The 25,817-nt window shown below is 34.6% G+C and overlaps 1 protein-coding gene across 5 annotated transcripts in view; it reads right to left on the reverse strand.

Annotated features, from left to right (window-relative positions):
* The window catches only part of LOC110679692 (probable basic-leucine zipper transcription factor P), a 65,862-nt gene that overhangs the window by 31,021 nt on the left and 9,024 nt on the right, over nucleotides 1–25,817 (reverse strand). The window contains exon 1 of one of the 5 annotated variants that reach the window (XM_021855269.1): nucleotides 19,316–19,335. The exons of the other annotated variants lie outside the window; for them this stretch is intronic. The gene's annotated coding sequence lies outside the window, so the exon portion shown is untranslated. Of the gene's footprint in view, nucleotides 1–19,315; nucleotides 19,336–25,817 lie in introns of those variants that run through there. 5 annotated transcript variants of the gene reach the window in all.

A 25,817-nucleotide genomic window follows, 5' to 3' on the forward strand; every position in this document is an offset into this window, starting at 1 on the left:
AACCGAAAACCAAACTCCCGGCGTCCCAAAAACGAAGCGTCTTGTTTGGGCTTTCCAAAACACTGCCCAGCAAAACCCGTCTATATCTATAAATATATAAGTGCTTAGCTTATCAAACAAAAACTTAAAAGAACAGCATATTTAGGAAAAAAATGCATATGTCTCGTTAAATTCTTGCAGATATGGCGTGAATAATGACTGTAACAACATGATACTATGGAACAACCTAAATTCATAAGAAAGGGAAATCTCAAAATTGAAATATGAACAACACCAAGAAACACCGATGAGCACGCAGCTGATCATATTGAAAGTAATGGGCTCAAATTCCTCCGGTGGCGGATCTTATTGCATTGACAATTTTCATGATATCCCTGGGCACTGAGCCACATGTATATGAATGGAAAAATGTTGTGGGTGGTTGTCCCCAAAATGATACAGCCCAAACAAAATTTGTAGAATTTACATACAAAAGGTAGTCCACCCCTGGTGGTGTCAAAAATGGCAGTTAATTGCCAACAAGATATTTCGAAAGAATTGATGACGTATGAAAGAAGGGAATATATATGACGAACATTCTACAGACTAATTTTACGCACCAGTTTACATTTGAAACGCATACATGAATGATCAATCCTTTATAGCAGTACGGTCAATATTTTTGCCCACAAAACAAGATACTGCACTGTATCTCATAATATTCGGAGTAATGACCCGTTCAAGGTGATGGCTTTTGGGGTAATGACCCATTCGGGGTGGCGTTGTTCGGGATAATGGGATGGACCCGTTTGAGAATGCTGTCCGGGATTTCAGCTGAAACCTTCTCATAGTTCTATTATAAATTGACCTGAGATACTATGAAAATCTTTCCTAGATTTATATTGCAACCTTACGCATTGAAGTAATTTTCTAAAATCCTGAGTAAGGTTGCAATATAACTGAAAATTAAATGAAAATGAAAATTCCTCGAGTACTTTGACCATATTTACCAAGAAAGTCATGTCATTGAGAATCATGTCTAACATTTCGTGATGAGTGGTTTATTTTTAAAAAATTCTACCAAAAATTCTGCATAAATCACTCGCAGATGTTGCTAAGCTTCATTTCTGAGAATTTGTGAGAATATTACAATACGATTCAGTGAAATAATGTTAGAACATTTGCTTTTTGACAATAACTTTTGTTCAGGCATCAATTATCGAATATAAAGGAAGTCAACCAAGCCCAATTTTCCGACTTATTGCAGTACTCACAAGGGAAGGTCATGATGGTGTTACACGGGGTTTTCAACCGGACTATTTTTAAAAAAATTTGTTAGGTTCTACATGTCGAAATATGAAAAGCCCAAAAGCCTTTCGGGTGATGGACCAGTGGTGCAGCCACGAAGGGCTCTAAAAGGGGCAATTTTGTACGTTTGTTATAATATTAAGCTGATTGGAAATTTGACAAAAATATTTTTTTCGTATTTATTGTGATGGTAGAGACCAGAATTGACATTAATGTATGCGTAAAAAGATTTTTTTCCATGCCTTAGGCGCAATCGGGATGGGTTTCCTGTTGGTATACTATTCTAATAAAACCAAATTCGTTTTGGTGTCAATATTCCATGTTAGTTACGCCAAATGGCATAAAAATACATTACAAACATATACTAATGTCAATTCTGTTCATTACTATCGTTATAAATACTGAGAAAAATGTTTTTGACAAACTTTCAATTGACTGAATAATATTATATTCGTACAAAATCGACCCTTTCAGATCCCCTCTTGGCTACACCACTGGTCCATCACCCGAAAGGCTTTGAGGTTTTTCATATTTTGACATGTATAGTCCGGTTGAAAACCCCGTGTAACACCATCGTGACCTTCCCTTGTCACCCCAATAGTAGCTCTATATTAGCACAAAGGGCGAATTAAATTGCTATTCAATTACTAAGGCACGGTAAGAAATTTTTGTTGTGATCCTAACAAGATTAATCTTATAAATTTGTTTTTTTATAATGAACCCTAAATCTACATTCTCAAATTAGATTTATGTGTAGGACAATGTTCCCGTTAATGTAATTCGGAATGGTCTTCAAAGTTTTTAAAATTCAACTTAGAATTTTGACTGATGGAACCAGGCAATGGACATTCCCTATATCAACTGCAGCGATTTGCAGTAGACAGGATTTCTTACGCGGCATACAATTTATTTTTAATTTTCATACAAAAAATCTTATCATGGGGGGAGGGGGGGTTGAAAAATCCCGAAAATTGCCTTACGTAATAAATGGACCGCCCAAGAAACATTTGCCTATTTTATAATCATTTATTAAGCAATTTTTCACAACTACATACTGAATAGTTGCTTTATTATATTACTTTGCGGCTGCTATGCACACATTGTTCAAGCAAATCTGGCGAAATTATTAAGCTTCTTATCATTTAGTGACTGTAATCACATATTGCAATGATGTTTATTCAGGTTTCACTTAGCTTAATAAGGACTGATGATTTAACAACGCTAGTTTAACAAACTACATTATTGCAGTTTAATTCAGCATCATGTTTAACAACATTTTAATTATTTCCAAGTGCAGCCTTTGTTCAGGCGTTGTTCACACAAATTTGGAGAAGTTATAAAGCGTGTCGTTGTATATTGACTTTATTCTACAACTTCAAAAACGCTTTATAAGCATTCATCTCAGCTTTTATTCAACTGCCACAAAATTGATTGAAAACAAATAAATTACTAAAAATAGCTAACACTGTATACATCAAATGCAGTGTACACCTTTACCATGAATTAATAACCACACTTTCAATAATTACCTGAATACTGGATTCAAACTCGAGACCATCCCATCGTCAGCGGTATACCTTGCCATCTGCGCCATCCTTGAATTCATATATCAGCCTTCCAGTGCGCAATATAAACCTCTTGTAGCTGATTATTGATCATGCTTGAGCTTCTATTCAACAATAACTAATCAACACGTGCTATGCTGATCAACAACTGAATAAGCGCATTACTTCTGCTGCTGTTCAGTACTGATGCGAGCTGAACACAGAGGGCTATTTATAGCGCACAGTGAGAAAATTTATTACAATGCTGGTCAAAAATAAAGTTCATTCACAAAGTAAAAACAGTCTGAAATGATTAATCGAATTTCATAATAAGTTTTAACTTGTTAAAACTTTAATTGAATTGTTCATCTAACTATACTAAAATTCATTTATTAAATGTATGATATTTCTACTAGGTTAACATTTTAATTAATTGTCGCACTTTTTTCCATCTATTAAACATTATACAAATATAAAATATATTTCAATCAATAATCCTATGTCAGAAGACTGATTCAAAATATTTTCTAAACATATTTGAATATTGTATTGAGAAAGCATCAGTTATTATTGTATCCAACATGTTTTTATATATTAGTAAGTTAGTGACGAATTCGCCAAGGGCGAAAAGCCACTCAAATAAAGATAAATAATAATAATATTAGTAAGTTGAACATTGCAATACATTAGATTATTTAGATATTTTGTCCATTTTTCAAAAAATTGGCTATGGTGTGACCTATTCTGTAAGGCTTCTTTGTTGCTGAACAATGTGTTTAGTAATCGTTATTTTGGACTTCTTTGGATGACCTGCTCGGATGATATATCTATGTTGTATTAGGATTTTATAAAATACCTATTCATCTTTTAATCATGTTCATGTTAAACATGGAAACAGCTGAAGTGCGAAGCAACCAAAACGTTAGTTCGTCTCCTGTACATCTGTTTACACAATTATATTTGCTTGGTGGAATATTGGCTCTTTAATAGAAGGAAAAATGACTTGTTCAACTCATTAGTAAAACAATCTTGACAAGTCGGCAGAGATTCTTTGGAGAAGTTTAATAAGTGTTGATTCTACTATTATTCATTCCAATGAAAAATGTTGAACATTGACTTAAATTTGGATCTAAATACCATCTTCTCAGCTCTTTGTAGGGCATTTTTTCAGCTGTCACCATTATTCAATAATAATTAACGATGTATATGTTTATTTGTGACACTGGACTGTAAGTTGGGTAACCACTTTCATGTAACTATTGTTAAATTATTATGTATAATTTGATTATCATTAAAAAGGTTATGCTTAGTAACTTTTTCCGATATCAATAACGTCGCAGATGATGATCACTACATTTGGAAAAATTAAATTTTGATATTTTTAATCCAATGTGATTTGAACTTTACCCTCGTTGATCCATTACGTCGCCATTACGTCCATTACGTTAATCCATCCATCGCATACACGTCTTGGATTTGATTTGAAAAACATTTGAAACATTTGAAAATAACATAAAAAGACATAACGCGTTTTGCTTGAATAAGAGCATACTAATATACTGTTATTCACATTGTTTACAAGTTTTACTAATCATGCTGGTCAACATTTTAAGTATTAGACACTGAAACTTTTGTACGATTTGTTGTTAATCAAATGTTAAATATTCTACTAAAATGATGGCTACAACCTATAGAAGCTTTTAATCAGTCAATTGTTAAACTTCTTATGTGTTGTAGAACAAAAGCTACTATATTTGCATTTTCGGAGGTTTATTCAGCTCTTATGCAAAACACAAACTGCAAGTGGAATAACAGCTTTTCTATAAGCGGAAATTAATTTTATTCAATTAATGATTCAACTTAAAATTTGTTCAGCAATGGTTGCTGCTATGCAGCTTGTATTAAGCACGTAAGTATCTTAAAAGCTACCAATTGTTCCTTGGGCGTCCCTTAGAGCAGAAAAGAAAAAGAAAGTCGAGGATAAAAGAAGACCGTGGATAAGTCCATACGCGTATCCCCCAGTTTAAATTGCAACTGATCGACTTCAACTGGTCAAGTTCTCAAGTGATGTAATTCACCAGAATGCATCTGAGATCACTGATGCTGATGCTGGTTGCAAATTACTCACGCAAACTAAAATGAATCACCATAAAACAAATCGCGAACCTTCATCGCGCGCACGTTACCGATCATTTGCTCCGTGCACGCAAAAAGTGATTTCAATTTCATTTTCCTATGAGTAGTTCCCCCGATGGGAGCAGAGCAAAGCAGAGCGGACAATGGAATCGCCCAAAGAGACACTCATTCTGACTGGCAGTTAAGAAAACGTGACTGATTTTTTCAACGCTTGTCGCCACCGCCGATAATGTCACGTCACGGGTTTATACACAGACAATTGGACATAACATTCACGATGTCTATGAAACATAGTATTAAAAATGTATGTCTTAAAAACACACCAACTCGAAATTTTTAAACTCCCCATTCGGATAGTGCTAAAATGAAAATGTTCTCTAGTGGGGTTCTGGAAATGTTTTCATTTATTTGCGATTTATAGAACAATTTTTAGAGAATTACTCATGTTTTGTTTGAATTTTACTTTCAATTTGAAAAGGAAAAATAACCCCCGTTGTATCATTTTATTTTTGGTACTAAATGAAACCTTTCCATTGGTTGGAGTTCTAAACATACCTTTCTTTTAAAAATATGGTATTCTTTAGACACCATTATTTCTTTGTTCCTTTGATTGGTACAGTATTGCATAATAAATTTGCGACTTTTTAGATTTTTCATATAAAAATGACCAGTTATTTATGGATCGATCTGAATGAATTTATAATTTTTTTTTGGCATAACTTCAATTTAAACATATATTTATGATCATTTTTTCCAACCACAAGTTCAAAAGTTTTAACAATCGACTCAAGCCTTTTTCTAGATAAAATTCATCGCATGGGAGTTTATATCTGTCCCACTATTAAATATAGCATTTCATCAATCTGTTATTAATATGTTTATCTCTGATCGGAACTATATTGGAGCATGTTGGAATTTTAACAGCACTCTGAAGGGGTGAGACGAGCGGTAGCAAAATAATAACTGAGATTTGCTACATGGAAGTGTTTTTTTTTTGTTTGTATTAAATAAGCGTGATCTGCCATCTGATCGATTCGATGACCAAAATCGATCGAGACTGTTTTCGAATCGGTACGCAAACAGCACCAATAATGTGCGAATCGGATAGACCATTGTTTCAATGTCACCAGAGTTGTGGGTTTGGAGTGGAAGATTGATTGATGAATCTATCATTGAATTACTTTACGCTATTTGACTACTGCCGAAATGAGAAAAGCCGATGAAAGCTATTCGATTGGAATGATAAAATATTGTAGCTCTATCGAATAAAACTATGATTCAATCATAGATTAAAAATGGAACAAAAGTTGAGTTGAATTGAAACAAAACATGGTTTGACAACTATTTTAACAGAAGTTTAAATAGAGAATGCGTATTCTACACTGTTAACGACAAATGAGTTAGAACAGCTTAACAGTGCTTGGCGTAAAGCTTTATTCATTACGAAGTGCTTTACACAAATTCCGTGTAACTCATAAATATGAAAAATCTATTGTCGACCTCGTGTACACAGCATCACAAGGAAAAATGTTTAGAAGATGCAATAATTGTTTGCACAAACCTTGCAAATTACTACCGTCTGTCAGTCATGAAGTCGTAGATGGTGGAGCAATCGTTTGGCTGTAATTTGCATTCAAATAACGTAATGATGGTTCTATGTAGAGGTTTCATTTTATCAAGCAACTTATTTCCGTTGAAATTGAAGGTTTATTAACTTAACCGTGATTTAGAACATTATATACAAATGAACAATTTATAGATGGTATCCTATTACTCCGTAAAAAGGACTATACCTTTGATTATGTATCTCTACGGCAAAGTCCATTAATCAATCGGTAACCTAGAGAAAAAGAAACTTTCAAAGTGTCCTTTCTTAGGTTCACAGTAATAAAAAACGCTAATTTCGTTAACTTATTCTAATTGATCGCACTATGGAATGAAGAGATAGAATCGAAACGTTTTCAAAATGATAGCAATAACTTGCGTAGTCTTTTGATAAAATGAATTTTGTAATTAAGATTATATGTGATAAAGCAATATGTTTCTCATTGTCTCATTGTTCTTATTGATAGAAGCAACAGCCTTTAGCAAAATTATGATATTTGTACTAAAGACAAGTTTGTTGAAGGAAAGTTGCTTTCTAACAAAAAAATCTTAGCTGTTCATTGGGTCATGCGTGTGCCTACTCTCGTCAGTTAGAGGGCCAAAATCAGTTATATGGCAATTCTAATCCCACCTAATAGATTTACCAGTAACCAAGATCAATTGAGTATCCGCATTGAAATGCATTTGAGTATCACTCGGTTGCTTGAAACATGTTGGATTTGAAAAGATGGCGGCGGCGCAGACTAGTGGCCGAAATCAACCTAAGAGAATCTCCAGTAGAATGTTTTATAACTCCAGAATTTCTGCAGCCATATTGCAAAGATTTCTTCAAAAGAGTTGTCCTGGAAATCAGCCTAGTGATCTGGATATGCATCCTAGAGGTTTGGTGTCTTGGAAAAAGTTTTATGGAATAATTTGTACTATGTTGATTCCTTCGAATTTAATCTAGATAAGTTGTAACTGATCTAGATCAGTTATATCTTTTGATAGGATCATCCAGGCAAAAAACTTTCTTCTGCCATTCTTGACATTTCTTCCGAAGAGACTTATGCTCTATCACTGACATAAATATATGGCATTTTTTAAGAACTATCTAAATGCAAAAAAATGTGTTGACATCAAGCATCAAAACCTTAAAAATAACAAAGTGAAATAATAACATTACTAGCAAAACTTTAAGGTTACATGGTATTTTAGCGAAAACAGTCCAGAAACAGTGTTTTACTAAATTAATAACTCATGAAGAGGCAGATGACGGCACCTATTTTTTTTGCTACGATTAGTCAAGAATATAATCTTCACTGTCGCGAAGGAAGCAAAGTAGGGTACAAGTATATATACTCATATAAAAAATAAAGCTTAAATTTTATTTAAATGTTTATTGAAACTTATGCTTACATTTTTCAAACACGCTTTATCCAAATTCTTTTTTTTTATATTTTAAAACAAATTTATAAATATCTAACCGACTATATGTATTTTACCATATTTCAAATAAAAAATTCAAGCTGCTTTCTTTGCAACCATAAAGTTTATGTTCTTGACAAGTCGTAATCAAAAATTTAGCTGTGTCGTCTGGCGCTTCATGAGTTATGAAGGATTTTGTAAAACACTGTTTCTGGACTGTTTCTGCTCAAAGTACCAATTTCGCGAATATTTATTTTACTTTTTTGTTAAGTTTTTAAAACTTGATACCATTTTTTTTAATTTCGTTAAAATTATTTTTTTAGTGCCATACAGCGACATCTGCATCAGTGATAGAGCATAAGTTTGTTCGGAAGAAATTTCTAAAATACCTTTATGAACAACTTTGCGGAAGCAAGTTTTTTGCTACTATCAAAAGATAAAGCTGATCTAGATCACCAGTTACAACTTATCTCGATTAAAGCCAAAGGAGTGAAAATATAGACAAAATAAATAATAATAAAATTTCTCAACGATTCCTCCATAAACTATTTTAAGGATTTCTTCAGATTTTTTATGAGGATTGAACAGAGTAACCAAGAATCTCAGAAATGAATCTTCCAGAAATTCCTCAACGGATATTGTCTGGTATTTCCCCTGGAAATGCCTCAAAAATAACATCCAGAATTCCGCTATGAAGTGTTTGAGGGATACTGCCTATGTTTGCAGCAATTAATTTTAGACTTTTTAAGGATATCTTCAAAAACTCATTAAATTCTTGTCTTGATAGTCTAAAGGGCATTACTCTTGAAACCCCTTCTAAAAGAAATGATTAATGATCAATGAACTGCACTCAAGAGTGTTTTTTTTTCGTAAAAAAAGCGATAAGAACACATTCAAGAGTTTGATTAGGGTTCCATTCTTGGATTGTTCCAGAACTGTATGACATGTCTACTTGCGTGAATCACAAGTCAGTCCCATCTGTATTTTCATCAAAATTGAGTTGACATCAGTTTTCAACATATCTTCCTATAATCTTTCAGCTAGACTAACGAGACAACACATTTTCAAATATATTAATTTATTATTTTAATATAATATATTTGACATTTTGTTCGGTAAATTCGAAAAAAAAAACAAAGTCGGATTGTCCCATCTTGAAAAGTAATCGCATACACTGCGGAACACGTTTTTGTCTCAAGCACCATAATACCGCTATTTACTGAATTAAGGGTTGCTGAATCTATTGCCGTTTTCAAAAATAGCATAGCACGTCTAGTTTTTGAGATATTGACTGTTGAAAATGCAAAATTTGTCTATTTTAGCCAACTTGTATGCAGGCTTGATACAAACTCCTCTGCGATGCAAAGAGGAGGCGATTTTGTCGTTTTTCTGAGGAGAAAAAACTGAACTCAAAATTTTCAACACAGATCCTCAAGCGATTCGAGTGAGAGTGTAAAAAGATGTGAGGATTTTTTCAGGTACTCTCGCTCTCTTGTTGCGATGCTCACCTTTACTCACACTTACAAAGAACTCTTGAGTCTGCCGCCCGAACAAGACAGTCCTCGGGAAGTTGTGAGAGCACCCTTTTTTGATGGAATTTTACTCTGTTGTGTTGTGTGGTGCACAGGCGTTGCAGAATTCGCTCTCATTTGAGAATGAAGCACGATCAAAGCAAGCAAAGAAAAACATCCCATCTGTTGCGGTCCACGATCGTCATTGTATCGCAAGGTGTAACAAGTCTGATAAATGGAAGCAGCGAGCGAGAGCCCCAACGAGAGAGCGATGATAAAATCCATTTTTCTCGCTTGTTTACCGTTGGGGATAGGTGTTTTTCTTTACTGGCACGATAAACAATCCACGAACTTCCAACTATCCCCCCAATCTGATCAAACTTGTAGCAGTATACGATAAACAGTCTCTCATAATGTGCAGCATGTTATGATAGTTACAGAGAGCGATACGTGAGAGATTCTCTCAATTTTCTCAGGATTCAATCCCTGGTGGTGCATCTTCCTCGCTCATTTTTCGTTGCCTCTCTGTTTAGCATTTTTTCGCTCCCTTGCAAAGAGGCAAAGGCAGCACGCTGCACAGTGGCGGGCCTTCATACAAAGGTCGGACAAAATCTCAAATACGTCCAAAATCGCTTGACAATGGTAATCTATTATCTATCTGGGATGCCTGATATCATCCCGTTGGAAATAACAGTCAAATTGAAAATTCTATTTTCTAGTGAATTGGTCCACATTATTTTGTTTTTCATCCAATCGAATAAAAAAGCTTTTATTACAAAAAATGGGTTGTAATGCAGAAATGTGTGCATAAACCTGAACTAGAGTTACATATTGTAATTCCATTTAGTAAATTCAGTGAAGTTTTAAACGGGTTATGGCAAATTGTACTGATTTGAATGATGAAATACATAAATTATAATAAAACATTAAAACTGAATTTTTACCTCTAGGGGCAAAGAGGGGCAAGAAAAATTGTTGCACCTCAGAAAGTATGGATGATTTGCTGCTTCATAGTGAGTGACTCATTTTACCGAAACACTTCACATGAAATGGATGAAGCTTTACTAATTTATCAAAATTTTTGAGAAAGATTGCGATGAACATTTTTGGCTTCAAATAATAACTCAAGGTGTTAAAAATTATGTCATTGTACTCAAATCTAAGGCTTAAGCCTACGCTTTCAAATGAATCCTATTGAACTTAATTCTTTTATGATTTCGTTGAAATACAGCTGTTTGAAGTTTGATAGGTAGCAGTCCAATTTTAAAAGACAAAACAAGACAATTTACAGTGTCTTCAGCCAAAAGCTGCACAGACTGAACGATCACTAACATTAGGCAACGGACAACACGGAACACCCAGTAGCCCACACTCAGGCAAATGGACTATCGATAAACATAGGGTTCCCAGGGTTGGGAAAAAATCTGATATTCACTCTACAGTAGTCAAACAAAGCCAATCACAGTCAGCGAAGCCAGTGAAACTCACGCCCATCGCTGCTGTAGGCAGAAAGCCTTGAAAATTGCAAAAAAAAAACCCGTTGCTAAGGGCAACCCAAAATTATTGTAGAAAAATGTTCTATTTCCCGCTGCATTTCCCGCATTTAGAGACTTCAATGACTCTACTGATTTAGAGAAATTCATGTATCCAATAAAGGCTACTTGATGAGATTCACAATTTTAAACTACTGTAGTGAGAGAGCCACGTGATTTTCGCGAAATTCAAGCCTACTACTATTAACATTCCCAGCACTGATAGGAACCCCTTATGAAAATTCGCCACAAGAAATCGGATTGAAATTCATAAGTTTGCCTTATGAAACCAAAATTTGAAAACATAAGACGCTTTTGCGGCAACCTGGAATCGAACCAAGAACCTTGCGATCGATAGGCCCGAGCGTACACCACGTGCCTATCGACGCCTTGATGTGGAGTGATGCTAAAACGATACATAAAGCGTTCGTATTGCAATATTCGTTCCACCTTTCATAAGGCAAAATGTATGAAATTCGATAGTCCAGTTCCAGTCCAGTATTGTATTTTGCCATATAAGAGAAATGAAGAATTTTGTATGGAGACTCCAAGCATGTTGCAAAAATCGATTTAATCTTAATTTAATCGTGCAATTTCATCAAAATTATATCTAAAATGAATGTTGAAGTCTTATTTTGCATGTTTGGTGGATTAGATCACAAGAAAGTTTGATTAATCATACTTTGAATTTCATGTAAACATCAATGGAAACGGTGTTTTATTCAACTTTGGCGACCTGTAGCAAAAAATTGTGACGTTTCAGCACGTTTGAGAACGGAATCAGATTCAGCAATCCCAAATCTACTAGAGACACATAATAGGATCCTTGAGATACACAAAAATGTCATTTTTGTTACGCTGTGACGCAGTCCCACTACCAATTTCCGTACCGTGTAATACTAATATGAATCGTGTTTTGATCATCTTTATATTTTTCTCGGCAAGTTTTTGGAGTGAAAAGCAAATTGTGAAAGTTTCATTCAGTTCCAATCATATTTCAATCTGCTGGATTTTTTCGAATATTCGTATGAAAAACAAGTTTCTAAACTTCTCAGTCCATTTTCTCAATGCCTACTTTTTCAGATGGGACTGACTTGCGATTCATGGCAGCCAAGATTACTTTAAAAGTTTGCCTTCGAAAATTTTCCCCGGAAGTTTCCTCAGACATTTTTTCTATAATCACTTCGATATTTCTATAGCACAGGGTAACAACAATATGGCGTATGGATCTAACTGTGTGTCTCTAGTAAATTTGGAGTTCCTGATTCCTATCAACTGCCTAGAGTGAATCACGAATAAACAAGCCGAATTCCTGAAAGAATACCTGTAATGATTCTAGCAGAAATTCCAGGACTCCAGGAATTCTTGTCAAAATTACTTATGGTATTTGTATGAGTATTTCTGTCATGAAAAGCGCTTGCTGATGCTCTTGGTTAAATAGTTGGTCAAATCCTTAAGAAAATCCTGTAGGAATGCTTTGAACTTCTTTTACATAATTTCTGATGGATTTCTTGAACATATCTACGGATTTTCTACAGGACGTTTTTTTAGAACATGCTGTGAAAAGTTTAAAACTTTTACTAAGCAGAACTATTTTATGATGTGTATTAGCATCTTTACTATGGATAAATTTATTTTAGAAACCCTTGTAGTAATTTCTGATGAAATTGCTCAAAAAACAGAATTTCTAGCTCTGAGGTGTCTTAAGTCATACAATGTGAAATTTTTGGTAAAATTTCTTAAATATTGTCAGTGGGATTCATAAAAGACTGTAGTAACTCTAATGGAAAGACTAAGAGTAATTTATGAGAACGGATTGAATTGCTGAAATAGTTTTGAAAGGTTTCCTGAAAAAATATAATGAAAAACATTTGGAGCAATACCTAGAGGAAAAAAGGATCCTTAAAAGATTCCATGGCAGATCCATTGTACATTTTTCCTGAATAGATTTATTTTGCGATAACTAATATTTTGACTGACAACCTGGAGATTTTCATTGTAATATTTTTAGGCAGGCTGCTTGAAAGGTTGTATCGGCCGTTCAAAGTTTATTTTATAACTTTAGCTTGAAACTGCCTTCAGCTACCAATCAAAACAACGGTCGAATGTGGTAGCCTTTCAGGATGTGATTTTGGATTTTTGCTTAAATAATTAAAACGCTGTAATGTAAGAACCAACTTTTCATATAGGTTTAAAACGCTTATGTGGTCATGTAGTATCATTCCAAACATTACATTCATTTCTTATATCTAGGTGTTCTGTGTTATTCGACAACACTATCATCCTAATTTGGTAAAACAAATTTAAGATTTAATTAACATTTTGTTAACAACATATTACATTTCATTTGCCGTAGCAGTTCAATTTTTTAACAGGTGAGTTGATTTCACCTGCTTATAAGAGAAAAAAAAACGTTTTTTATATACTTAACCTAACTTAACCTAAACATATAACGCATTAATCGTGGCAATAGAAGATTGTAACGATTTTTGCCTTAAATTATTAATGATTATATTTGACATTTGTTCCAATGTTTCAACATTGGATATTCTATGTAACTCATTGGTACTATACCAGCGAGGAAGCCTCAGAATCATTTTCAAAATTTTATTTTGAATTCTCTGCAGAGCTTTCTTCCTGGTATTACAACAGCTAGTCCATATTGGTACAGCATACAACATGGCTGGCCTAAAAATTTGTTTGAATATCAAAAGATTGTTCTTAAGACAAAGTTTTGATTTTCTATTAATAAGGGGATAGAGACATTTTACATATTTATTACATTTGGCTTGAATGCCCTCAATGTGATTTTTGAAAGTTAAATTCTTATCTAGCATGAGCCCTAGATACTTAACTTCATCTGACCCATTTATTGGAACCCCTCTCATCGTGACAACATGTCTACTTGAAGGTTTCAAATAAAGAGCTTTTGGTTTATGTGGGAATATTATTAGTTGAGTTTTGGAAGCATTAGGAGAAATCTTCCATTTTTGCAAGTATGAAGAAAAAATATCCAAACTTTTTTGCAATCGACTACAGATGACACGCAGACTTCGTCCTTTGGCGGAGAGGCCTGTGTCATCCGCAAACAAGGATTTTAGACATCCCTGAGGTAACTCAGGTAAGTCAGATGTGAAAATATTGTATAATATTGGTCCCAAAATGCTGCCTTGAGGAACACCAGCTCTTACAGGAAGTCTTTCAGATCTGGAGTTCTGATAATTAACCTGAAGTGTACGATTTGACAGATAACTTTGAATTATTCTAACAATGTATGTTGGAAAATTAAAGTTTTTTAATTTTACAATCAAACCTTCATGCCAAACACTGTCGAATGCTTTTTCTATGTCTAGAAGAGCAAGACCAGTAGAATAGCCTTCAGATTTGTTGGAACGGATCAAATTTGTTACACGTAAAAGTTGATGAGTGGTCGAATGTCCATGGCGGAATCCGAACTGTTCATTGGCAAAAATTGAATTTTCGTTGATGTGGGCCATCATTCTGTTCAAAATAACCTTTTCAAAAAGTTTACTGATGGAGGAAAGCAAACTGATTGGACGATAGCTAGAAGCTTCTGCAGGATTTTTGTCTGGTTTTAAAATTGGAACAACCTTAGCATTTTTCCATTTGTCAGGAAAATATGCTAATTGAAAACATTTGTTAAATATATCAACTAAAAATGATAAGCTACTATCTGGAAGTTTCTTGATGAGGATGTAGAAAATTCCATCATCGCCAGGAGCTTTCATGTTTTTGAATTTTTTAATAATAGTTCTCACTTCTTCCAAATCAGTCTCCCAGGCATTTTCGAAAACGTTCTCTTGATTGACTTTCAAACTGCATAGCAAGTTTTTGAGCTTTTTCGCAATTAGTTAGTAATAATTTGTTTTCCTCTTTCAATGCCGGTATTGGCTTCTGAGGTTTTTTCAAGATTTTAGATAATTTCCAAAAGGGCTTAGAGCCAGGGTCCAATTGAGAAATTTTATTTTCAAAATTTTTGTTTCTTAATTGAGCAAAACGTTTCTTGATTTCTTTCTGCAAATCCTGCCATATAATTTTCATAGCAGGATCGCGAGTGCGTTGAAATTGCCTTCTCCTCACGTTTTTAAGACGGATCAAAAGTTTAAGATCATCGTCTATAATCACGGATTCAAATTTTACTTCACATTTTGGAATTGCAATGCTCCGGGCTTCAACAATGGAATTTGTTAAAGTTTCAAGAGCATTGTCAATATCAAGTTTAGTTTCTAAAGAAATGTTAACATCAAGATTAGAGTCAACATACGTTTTATATATATTCCAGTCGGCTCGTAAATAATTGAATGTGGAGCTGATAGGATTGAGAATCGCTTCTTGGGATATTTGAAATGTAACAGGGACATGATCAGAATCAAAATCAGCATGAGTAATCAGTTGGCTACAAAGAAGACTAGAGTCGATTAAGACCAAATCAATCATAGATGGATTTCTAGAAGAGGAAAAACATGTGGGGCTATCAGGGTATTGAATTGAGAAATATCCTGAAGAGCACTCATCAAATAAAATTCTGCCGTTGGAATTACTTTGAGAATTATTCCATGACCGATGTTTGGCATTAAAGTCACCAATGACAAAAATTTTTGACTTATTGCGAGTCAATTTACGCAAGTCAGTTTGGAGCAAATTAACTTGCTGCCCAGAGCATTGAAAAGGCAAATAGGCAGCTATGAAAGTATATTTACCAAACTGTGTTTCAACAGAAACACCTAAAGTTTCAAAAACTTTAGTTTCAAATGATGAAAACAGTTGATGTTTTATACGCCTATGAATGATGATTGCAACTCCCCCACATGCCCCATCAAGTCGATCATTACGATAAACAAAAAAGTTAGGATCTCTTTTGAGTTTAGATCTAGGTTTTAAATACGTTTCGGTAATAACTGCTATATGCACGTTATTAACCGTAAGAAAATTAAACAGCTCGTCCTCTTTACCATTCAGAGAACGAGCATTCCAATTTAAAATATTTAAATTATTATTTGGATCCATTAGAAAAACGTAATCCAATAACAATTTGATTTGTAAATTTTACACCAACTTGGACTGCTTCAGTCATAGTGGTGGCTTTGAACATTGCATCAATCATTAGATTCAATTGTTCAGTTAGAAAATTAAAATCAGAGGCAGACATGTCATGTGATTTCCCATTAGAATTTCCGGTAGACGAAGATGCGGAATTACCTATGGCGGTAGGGTTTTTTTCCATTTGATTTGAAACAAGTAGAATGGGTACCCATGGATCGAACAGGGGAGGAGTTCGAATTTCCTGCTACGATATCGGCAAAGGATTTACCGTGGGTAGATACATTCGAAATTGAAAGATTCGAACTGCTACCCGACGGATTAAAATTAGTTTGTGAATGAGCATGATTATGATCTTCCTGATGGGTATGATTCATGATCAAACGATCGTTAACTGAAAAATGAGCATTGTTCGATGCTCTACCAGGCAAATTCCGGAAACGACCGTTATCGTAACGGATATTATCTTTCATCTGCCTGGCACGAGCCTCAATGACCCTTTTGCGTGAAGGACAATTCCAAAAATTGGACTTATGGTTAGCCCCACAATTACAGCATATGAATTTGGTGGTATCTTCCTTCACTGGACAGACGTCTTTGGCGTGAGAAGAACCTCCGCAAATCATGCATTTAGCATCCATGCGACAATTTTTTGTACCATGACCCCACTTTTGGCACCGACGGCACTGAGTGGGGTTCTGGTAATTTCCTCCAGGTTTCTGGAAATGTTCCCATGTCACACGGACATCAAACAAAAGTTTTGGTTTTTCTAAAGCTTTAATATTATTTAGTTCTTTTTTGTTAAAGTGAACTAAATAAAATTCTTGAGAAAGCCCTTTCCGAACAATGCCAGATTGGGTTCTCTTTTTCATAATGATTACTTGGACTGGGGGAAATCCAAGTATATCATTTATTCCATTTTTGATCTCTTCAGGTGATTTATAGTCACTTAAGAGACCTTTCAAGACAACTTTGAACAAACGTTCAGTTTTGTCGTCATAAGTAAAAAAAATTGTGCTTCTTCTCTTCAAGATGTTTGAGAAGAAGTTCACGATCTTTAAGAGTTTCCGGCAAAACGCGACAGACTCCTTTCTTTGCGATTTGGAAGGAAACCTTGATTCCCCTAATGGAGTTCAAGATCTCCTGCCTAAATCCCCCAAATTCGGAACAACTGACCACGATAGGCGGCACTCTTTGCTTCCTCACTTGAATCAAAGAGCCTGGGCTAGAGGCTGCTTCGATTTGGTGTTCGGAAAATTTGCTGATTGCTCAAAAAAAGGCCCCTCATTGTCCTTAGACACCTTAAAAATATGTTGGAATTTTACAGTTTCATTTGAAGACAAATTTGGCGCAAATAATTGCAAATAATTTTGAATTATGTTTTTGTTCAAGCTTGTAAAAAATCAAGCGGAGTTTTTTTTATTAAGCTACTGAGCTAAATATATTTGGCCACAATTAGCACCGTATTGAAGTACTTCTTATTGCATAGTTTTAAACAATTTGAAATAGAAAAACTGCCCATGCCAAAGTAAATTATGAAAGCTACTTGCTTGCGTTTGCCCTACATTTTCAATGAACTTTTATTTTATCTTTATGAACGAGACCTTTGATCATGGGATAGTTCTTTTCGGGAAACAAATAATTAATGCAAGTGTAATATAGTCTTATCATTTCAAATGGCTATAAATTGATAATTTGATATGAAATAAGATTTATTTTTAATGAAAATGATGTCCAAAATATATATGGTTCAAATTGCATTGGTTACCCTATAATTCGAATGATTTCAGACACAAAATGCGCTGAAGACATTCAGCTATGCAGGTGTACTTTAATTATTACGAATTTGGTGAGGTAATTAGTAGACTACAGCCCTGAATATAGACAAACCACATGCAAGAGGCTACACAGTTATTACACAGTTACACTGAGATTCATTGGAAAACCTCACGTTTAATCAGTCACGTGACTCCACTCTGACCTGAAGCACAAGATAAAGCGATGTAGCAAAACAAAAACGAATCAACACCGGACTGCCTGCCTGTGCCCCATAAATACCTTCCAAAGCTTAGAATCAACAACATAAAACAACTTATAGAAACACACCTATCACCTGAACCAGGAAAGAAACTTAAAAACACAAAAAGCAGAAAATGTGCAGAGTGTATAACTGCAGAATGAGCGGAAAAACTGGGCTGGCAAACAGAAGTCCACCGTCGACCATCCGCCGCCATTGCATTGCCACTTCCACTTCCGAAAGTTCATAGGACATGGGAGGATATTTCGTTCAACCAACTCGTGGTGGGTAATGAGATTAGCTTCCCCGACGACCCTCTCGCGTGCTCTGATGGTAGCGACATAAATAGTGTAGCTACATCTAGATGCATATACCGCTAAGCATGGGCTTAGCCAAGGGGGACCAGGATGGTGGGTCGTCCTGAAATTCTTCGTAAAATTTGTCAAATAGTTTGATAAGAAATAGCTCCACATACACTCCCGTGCAAAAGTTTGTGTTCACCCCCTAAAAAAACATACAAAAGAGTTCTGTCCATATCTCTGTGATTACACGTCCAATTGAAACTCTTTAAGCCGCATTCGAAAGGGCAAAGAGTTAGTTCTTATTAGTATGTATTTTTCCAAGAACATTTTTTGAATTTTGTAAACTAAATTTTTATATAAAGTTGTGCCATTTTTCGAAAAACACACTAAAAAATCTAATCTAATTTCCTCAGCATTGGATCGACCAAAATTTTAAATCAAAGTGTCATTAGAATCGTAATTATATATTCTTTGAAGGAACCCGACGAAATTTTGGCGGAAAAATCTGGAAAGTATTCAAAATCAATGAAACAGTCAGTCAAGTCATCGTGCAAAAGTTTGGGGTCACCCCTTAGTATGATGCAAATCGTGCAAAAGTTTATTCTAAAAATAGTTCCTGGTATTAGCCCTAATTTCTCCAGCGAGTCCTCAAGGCATATTTATGGGAATGCCTCTAAGAATGTTCGTGATTCTACTTTGGAAGTCGCTCGCTCCCTCCTGATGGAAAACCTGTCTACGCCCTTGCCACTAAGCCATAATGCATGGGAATCGGAAGGAGGAAAACATTTTTTCTCTCGTAAATTAAATCTTCGGGCCAATGGTGTGACACTGCCTCCCTCTGCTGCACTTAATCGATGTGCGAGAAAAAGTTTCAACCCGAAAATTCAAGGTTAATTGTCGCCTTCTGGATTACCTCACACAAGAAAAGTGCATCACCAACCACTCACTACCATCGATTCGTTCACACGTTATTGCATCTCCCCTGTCGGCTGGTGTTAAACGTATCAATAAAACCGATTGCAAATTTATGGCACATCACACATGAAGATTAAGGCGCAAGAAAAAATGGCACAAATGTCAGAATTGAAAAAGCAGTTTTCTCATTTTAAAACAACAAATTGATGAAAATAAAAACACACAGCCTTTTTATTTGGCAAATCAAAGAGCTGTGTGTTTTTATTTTCTTAGATTTGTCTATTTGAAAAGAGAAAACTGCTTTTTGAGTTTTGACTTTCGTGCCATTTTTTCTTGCGCCTTAATCGCTTCTCTTGGGATTCTAGAGCTAACACTTTGACACACACAGTCGCATCGAGCAAACAATAGGCTCCGGTAGAACAAACAGACTCCGTATGATGTTGTTTGATGTTATTCAGAGTGCTTCAATGATATGCACAATAGGGTGGTCTATAATGAACAAACTAGAACAATTTAAAGTTAAGACCCATAAATTTGTTCATTTAGGCTCCTATAGGCTCTATAGAAGCTATTGTGAATGTTTGTGCGGAATCTGTCAACAGTAAAAGGGGCTAAACAAGCTTAAAGGTTTGTATGGAGAATATTGAAAAATATACGGGAAAACTGTTCCAACTACATTTTTGCCCATTGGATAGATGAAATATGTTTTTTTTAATTAGTGGCTGACACTGAATTTCAGTTTCCCTAGGTACAAGACTGGTAGCAAGTCTTTTTTTTGATTATTAGTTTCTATTTTAATGTAATTTTCTAAAAAGTCTAACATCTAACGTGGAATTTTCACAGAGATTTCTTTGAAAGTTTTTCATAACGCTATTCCAGAATTTCCTCCTGAGATTTTTCCCCAAATACTAGTTTTCAACCGATTTCCCCAGTAGTTATTCTAGCAAATCTTCCAGAGATTACTTCAGAAGTTCTTACAAGAATATATCCAATGGTTCAATCCAGAGCTTTTGGAGAAATTCGTTAAGAGTTTTTACAGGAACAGGAAATCTATTAAGAACTCATCAAGGAATTCCTGAATAAATTCAACCAGTATTTCATCATTAAGGGGTCTATTTTGTAATTCGAGCGAATTCACGTGACTCGTCTGTAGTCATTATCGATCAAAGTAATCATGCATATTTCATATGTCAGCCGTCGACTCCCATAGTAATCCAGTCACATAGAGTGACAACTGTCGATAAACTCGAGTGACAGAGCCAAGTCGAGCGAAATTTTTGGTCGACGGTGACTCCAATTATTCTACACATGTTTGCAATTTGTGTATATCAGTGTTTCCCAAACAACTTTTTTGACTTTTGCCCTTTTGAGAACAATATATTTTAGAATCGCCTCCCTGATATCTGATACATATTTTTGTATTAAATAACCTCTATACTTTGTTGAAATTCTGATCTTCATCTTACAATACCACGAAAGTTGATCAAATTTTTAAATTTCTGCCTGTGTTCAGGCAGACTAGACTTAAAGATCGTATGATCTTGTAAAAATATGTCAATGGCTCCATAAATTTTGAAGCTAATTTGATACAGATGGCTTACCAAATAGAAAAGTTCGAATACAACAGAAAGTAATGCAAGTATCTTGTTGTTATGAATACTTAGAGTACGTTTTCCTGAAATCACTAAGAAACACTTGGTCTAAAGCGACCATATATGTCCCGCGAAACGCGGGACGCCCTGTCAGATCTCGTTCCCAATCAAACATTTTCTGTAATGGATATGTACTCTGCAATCATTTCAAGCCTGAATCATGATCTAAATGCTTATTTCAGTCAAACAAATAGATTTGACGCTGTAATATCATGTTGAAAATTGCGATGTCCCGCGAAACGCGGGACATCTGGTCACTTTTACTTGGTCTGGTTTGTATACGTCAAAAAATGTGCTCGATTTGCATATCTACAAAAGAGTCATAGAATTTTTAACTATTATATTCATAAGCTTTCTAGTATCAGCAAATCTATTGTTTTTAATATTTTTCATCATCTATAAAACTTTCCGTCATATCTCTTCAAATTACGATGATCGATAATCAAAATGATCAACTGGTTAGTAATTTTTGTAGACTTCGTGGCCGTGCGGTTAGTGTCGCCAGGCATTTAATCGCATCGTGTCATGGGATGCGGGTTCGATTCCCGCTTCAGCCATTGAAACTTTCCGTAAGGAATGTTTCATGGCTGTGCCACTGGAGCATGCTTGTCCGTTGTCTAGTGTCAAGTTACAGTCTGTGCAGCTAAATGGCTGAAGACGGTGTCCGTGTCTTTAATTTACCATTGTTACCTGATTCTGAATCAGTTTTCACTCAACTGCGACCATCGATATTCTTTTGGTCCACTTCCTGCTTTTCGAATCTTATATAGATTTGCTAATGTTTTATTCTAAATAACAGAAACTTTAGATGAATGTTGAACGATCCTGAAGAAGCTTTTTAATTGCTTCCAAAACTTAAAAGAAATTCTATTTCATTGCAACATTACGTAAAAAGGTGATATTTATTTCAAAACTCAGAAAAACTCATATTTTTCCTACCTTCCTTCAAAAGTTTTAAAATTAGCAGTGTCGAAAAAAATTGTGCGTAAAAACCCGTAATCGTAGCTGCGTAGTCCTAAAATTTCCCTATAACAAAGTAAGAAAGACATTTTTTTATAATTTTGAAATATTTGTTTTTGTTCCGCTTGTAGTTTTTATATTGGAAAATATCCGTGACATGTTTCAAAACTCACTTAAGATACAAAACAATAAGGCCTTACATAGATATTAAGTCTTTGACAATCGTCAAAATTGACCTAACTAATATTATTTAAATTGCATAAGAGTAAAAACTTCCATTAAAATAAGCTTCTTATACAAGTGTCATTGTTCTCAATTTCATTGATACTAGCACAATCGCCCCCTTTCTGGCTTTTTCGCCCCCAGTTCAGTTTTACAAATTTTCGCCTCCTTTGGCTTGAAAATCGTACCCAGGGCGGCGAATTCACCCACTTTGGGTCTAGATAAACAGGGTGTCGACCCAAATTTAAAAATAAAATTCCCTGACTTTCCCTGACCTTCTAGTCGTTTTCCAGAAAAATTCCAGACCATGTTGATTTGTTTGTTTGGTAGAGTTTATGTTTAAAGTCGTATGAATAAACTGAGCAATAGTTTTAACGATTATTTTCTTCAAGTTGATATGATAAAACTGAGCAATTGGGTGTGTACTTTTCAAACTTGATAATTCGTATTAATAAAGCGGTAAAAGCTGAGTAGAAGCTAAGTAAATTCTGAGTCATCTATTGATCATACACACTTAGATTATATTACTGGGGTCGGTAAAATTTTACTGGGTTTTGGAACTACCGAAAAAGTAAGTAAAATGAAAACTGTCGCCACGCGTAATTGAAAAGCAAATTTCATCATGTTTTATTTTTTATCGATATATGATATAAAAAGAAAGCTCTCTGCAAAATTTTAGTGAAAAATCTCTGTTTTTTCGATTTCTGACATTTTTTTTTTAGTTTACTGACTTTTTCGGTAGTTCCAAAACCCAGTTATTTTTACCGAACAGATTGAGTGTGTATTGAAATCTTCAAGCGCAAAAGTTACTTTTAAAATTATAGAAAACGAAGTATTCGGATATTGAACTACCTCAGATATAATTTGACAAGTTTCAGGCATGAAGGACAATTTTGGACACCAACCGCAAGCTGATTATACCATTTTTCATAAAACGTCACTCTATTAAGATCATTACTATGCTTTTTTGTTGGAAGGATTTTCTTCCTGAAATTTGGCTACTTCTTTTTCAGGTAAAATTACAGCCATTGACAAGAAACTTTCTTTGAAAAATTCAACGAGGAATTCAACAAAAAATTCTCAGGAATTCCAATTTAAATTCTTAAATGTATTTTTCCATGTCTTCCTCCAAAACTTCTTTTTCCAGGAACTCCTCTAATATTTCTCCCAGAACCTCCTCAAATGTTTTATCTAATGACTTTAATATCACAAAGAATTATGTTGTTCCTCCAAAAACAAGCCCAAAGATTTGTTAACTAGTTTAAGAATTTTATAATTACACCTCCAGTAGGCGAATTCCGGCGCGTATTTTCTTTGAAGAAAAGAAAATTTTCTTGCTGGTGAATAATGAAAGAAAGTTTCTTCTCTTTGAAGAAATTGTTAACCGGAATTCACCTACAGGAATCTCTAAAAAATATTGAAGAATTTATTTCAGTCATGATGTTTTTTCCTAGAAATTTGTTTAGAAAACATAGGAATATTACAGAAATACTAAAAACATAGGAATATTACAGGAAAAAAAAAGTTTAGGGATCACATAGATACTTTTTCCAAAATGTATTCATTTTTTCATAAAATTCTTCACCATGATTCTTTACAGGTAATTTATGTTAGTTAGTTTTTAGAATTCCGATGTGATTTTTTTTAATTCAAGCAACCGTTCTACCCAGAAATTTATCTAAATATTTTTAACAGAATGAATTCTGGAATTGAATAACGCGCTAATAAGATTTCAGATGTTCATTTTAATGTGTCGTGCCTTCAACAGTCCTTGATTTAACTACACTAAGAATGAGTATTCAATGAGTATCTTCCAAGTACTTTTTTCGGGGGTTTGTGCTAACGTAAGAACTTCATGTACACTCACAGAACGCAACACGACAACGAACATAACACATATTGTTGTTACGAACGATTGATGAAATATCGGCAACGCAGTCTTTTCTGTTAAAAACGAGTTTTATTATTTAACCCGACGTTTCGACGCTGGTATGGCGTCTTCTTCAGGGAAAAATGATACGTTCGTTTTGTGTCTAGGGTTATGGCTAAAGTTAACCATAACCCTAGACACAAAACGAACGTATCATTTTTCCCCTGAAGAAGACCCCATACCAGCGTCGAAACGTCGGGTTAAATAATAAAACTCGTTTTTAACAGAAAAGACTGCGTTGCCGATATTTCATCAATCATTGAAAATACAGTCGAACTCTCAGCGGAAAAGTTGTTACACACAATTTAAAAAAGGATTTAAATTTACCTTTTTATTCGACCGGTTTCGATCTAGCCCAACTACGGGAAGATGTTCGATTAGCCTTCAAAGTAATCTCACAAACTATCAAAGGATTATCGAGCAGATTACCGTTTTGATTCATATTACGGACACTTAAGGCCTCAGTGAAGTATAACTAATAAAAAAGCATGTAAAATAAATCACTCCGTATGATTCCTCCGCGTTATCGAACCTTCAAACCCCTTAACTTTCGAATGGTGAGTGAAGATTTTGATTCCGAAACATGAATAAGTTTTAATAAATAGAAATGTATGGACTTTACATGATTCTTATTCCGGACGCTTCCTTACTTTTGCCTCATATTCCGGACACTTAGATTCGAATTCCGGACAGGTCAAACAAATCATAAATAGAAAAATCAAATCATCAAATGAAATCCTTAAACCACTAGAAAGACGCTTAAGGAAGTTGGGCAATATAAATATTCATAGATATCTATGGAAAATACTAGTTAAAACGAGCCTTGAAAGTGAGAACCTTTGAACGGCAAAAATTGAAACATTTCGTGTGAAAAGTTTCCCATACAAAGTAGACTGTCCGGAATTTGAAACTGTCCGTAATATGAATCAAAACGGTACTTCAAATTAAATTCCTGCAAGTTCTGCTTCCATGGATTTTATGGGTTCACAAAGATATCTTAGATAATAATCTTCATATTTTTTGGGGAATTTCCTGTATATTCTCAGAACAAAAACAAACTGGATATATCTGTAAGTAAGCTCCTGAATCAAATCCTGAAGTAACGCTTGGAATTCACAATATTTTCATAAAATCCTGGAAAATTTAAATTGAAAAATCTAAATTGAAATAGATAGCAAAATGGACAAATATCAATATTAGAGCACTTTGGGGTATTATCTTTATTGTTTCCAGAAACGACATGATAAAAAATCAGAAATTATGTCTTGCAGTTTTGTGCTCTTGAAATTTTGAGATACGGTTTTCATCTTCACCTAAATACGAGAATCTTCATAGGTTGTTCTCTATATTTCGTTTTATCTGTTTGTGGCGGCAACCACCACAAGTTTAACTTGGATATTTTGGGCAAACTTGTAAAGATTGACATGATTTGATGAAGTGGATTCCATGTTTTCCTCAAGATTTTGAAGAGAAGACAATGATTTGATCTAGCAAATTTTAGAACTAAATATTAATAAAGCAAGCTACGTCAACTTTGAAGAAATTGTTCAGAGAACACTGTTGATGCTCTTCATTTCAGAAAATTTTGGATTCTAAGAATACGTATAAGTAGTTAAGTACAGCTCACTCTCATATGCATAAAAGCATCTTCTCAATCAACTTGTTTGATGTTGTAGTATTGAATATTTTTCCCTGACCTTTAGTGAAATTCCCTGACTTTCCCTGACTTTCCAGTT

The sequence above is a fragment of the Aedes aegypti genome, chromosome 3, assembly GCF_002204515.2.
Source record: "Aedes aegypti strain LVP_AGWG chromosome 3, AaegL5.0 Primary Assembly, whole genome shotgun sequence".
NCBI lineage: Eukaryota > Metazoa > Arthropoda > Insecta > Diptera > Culicidae > Aedes > Aedes aegypti.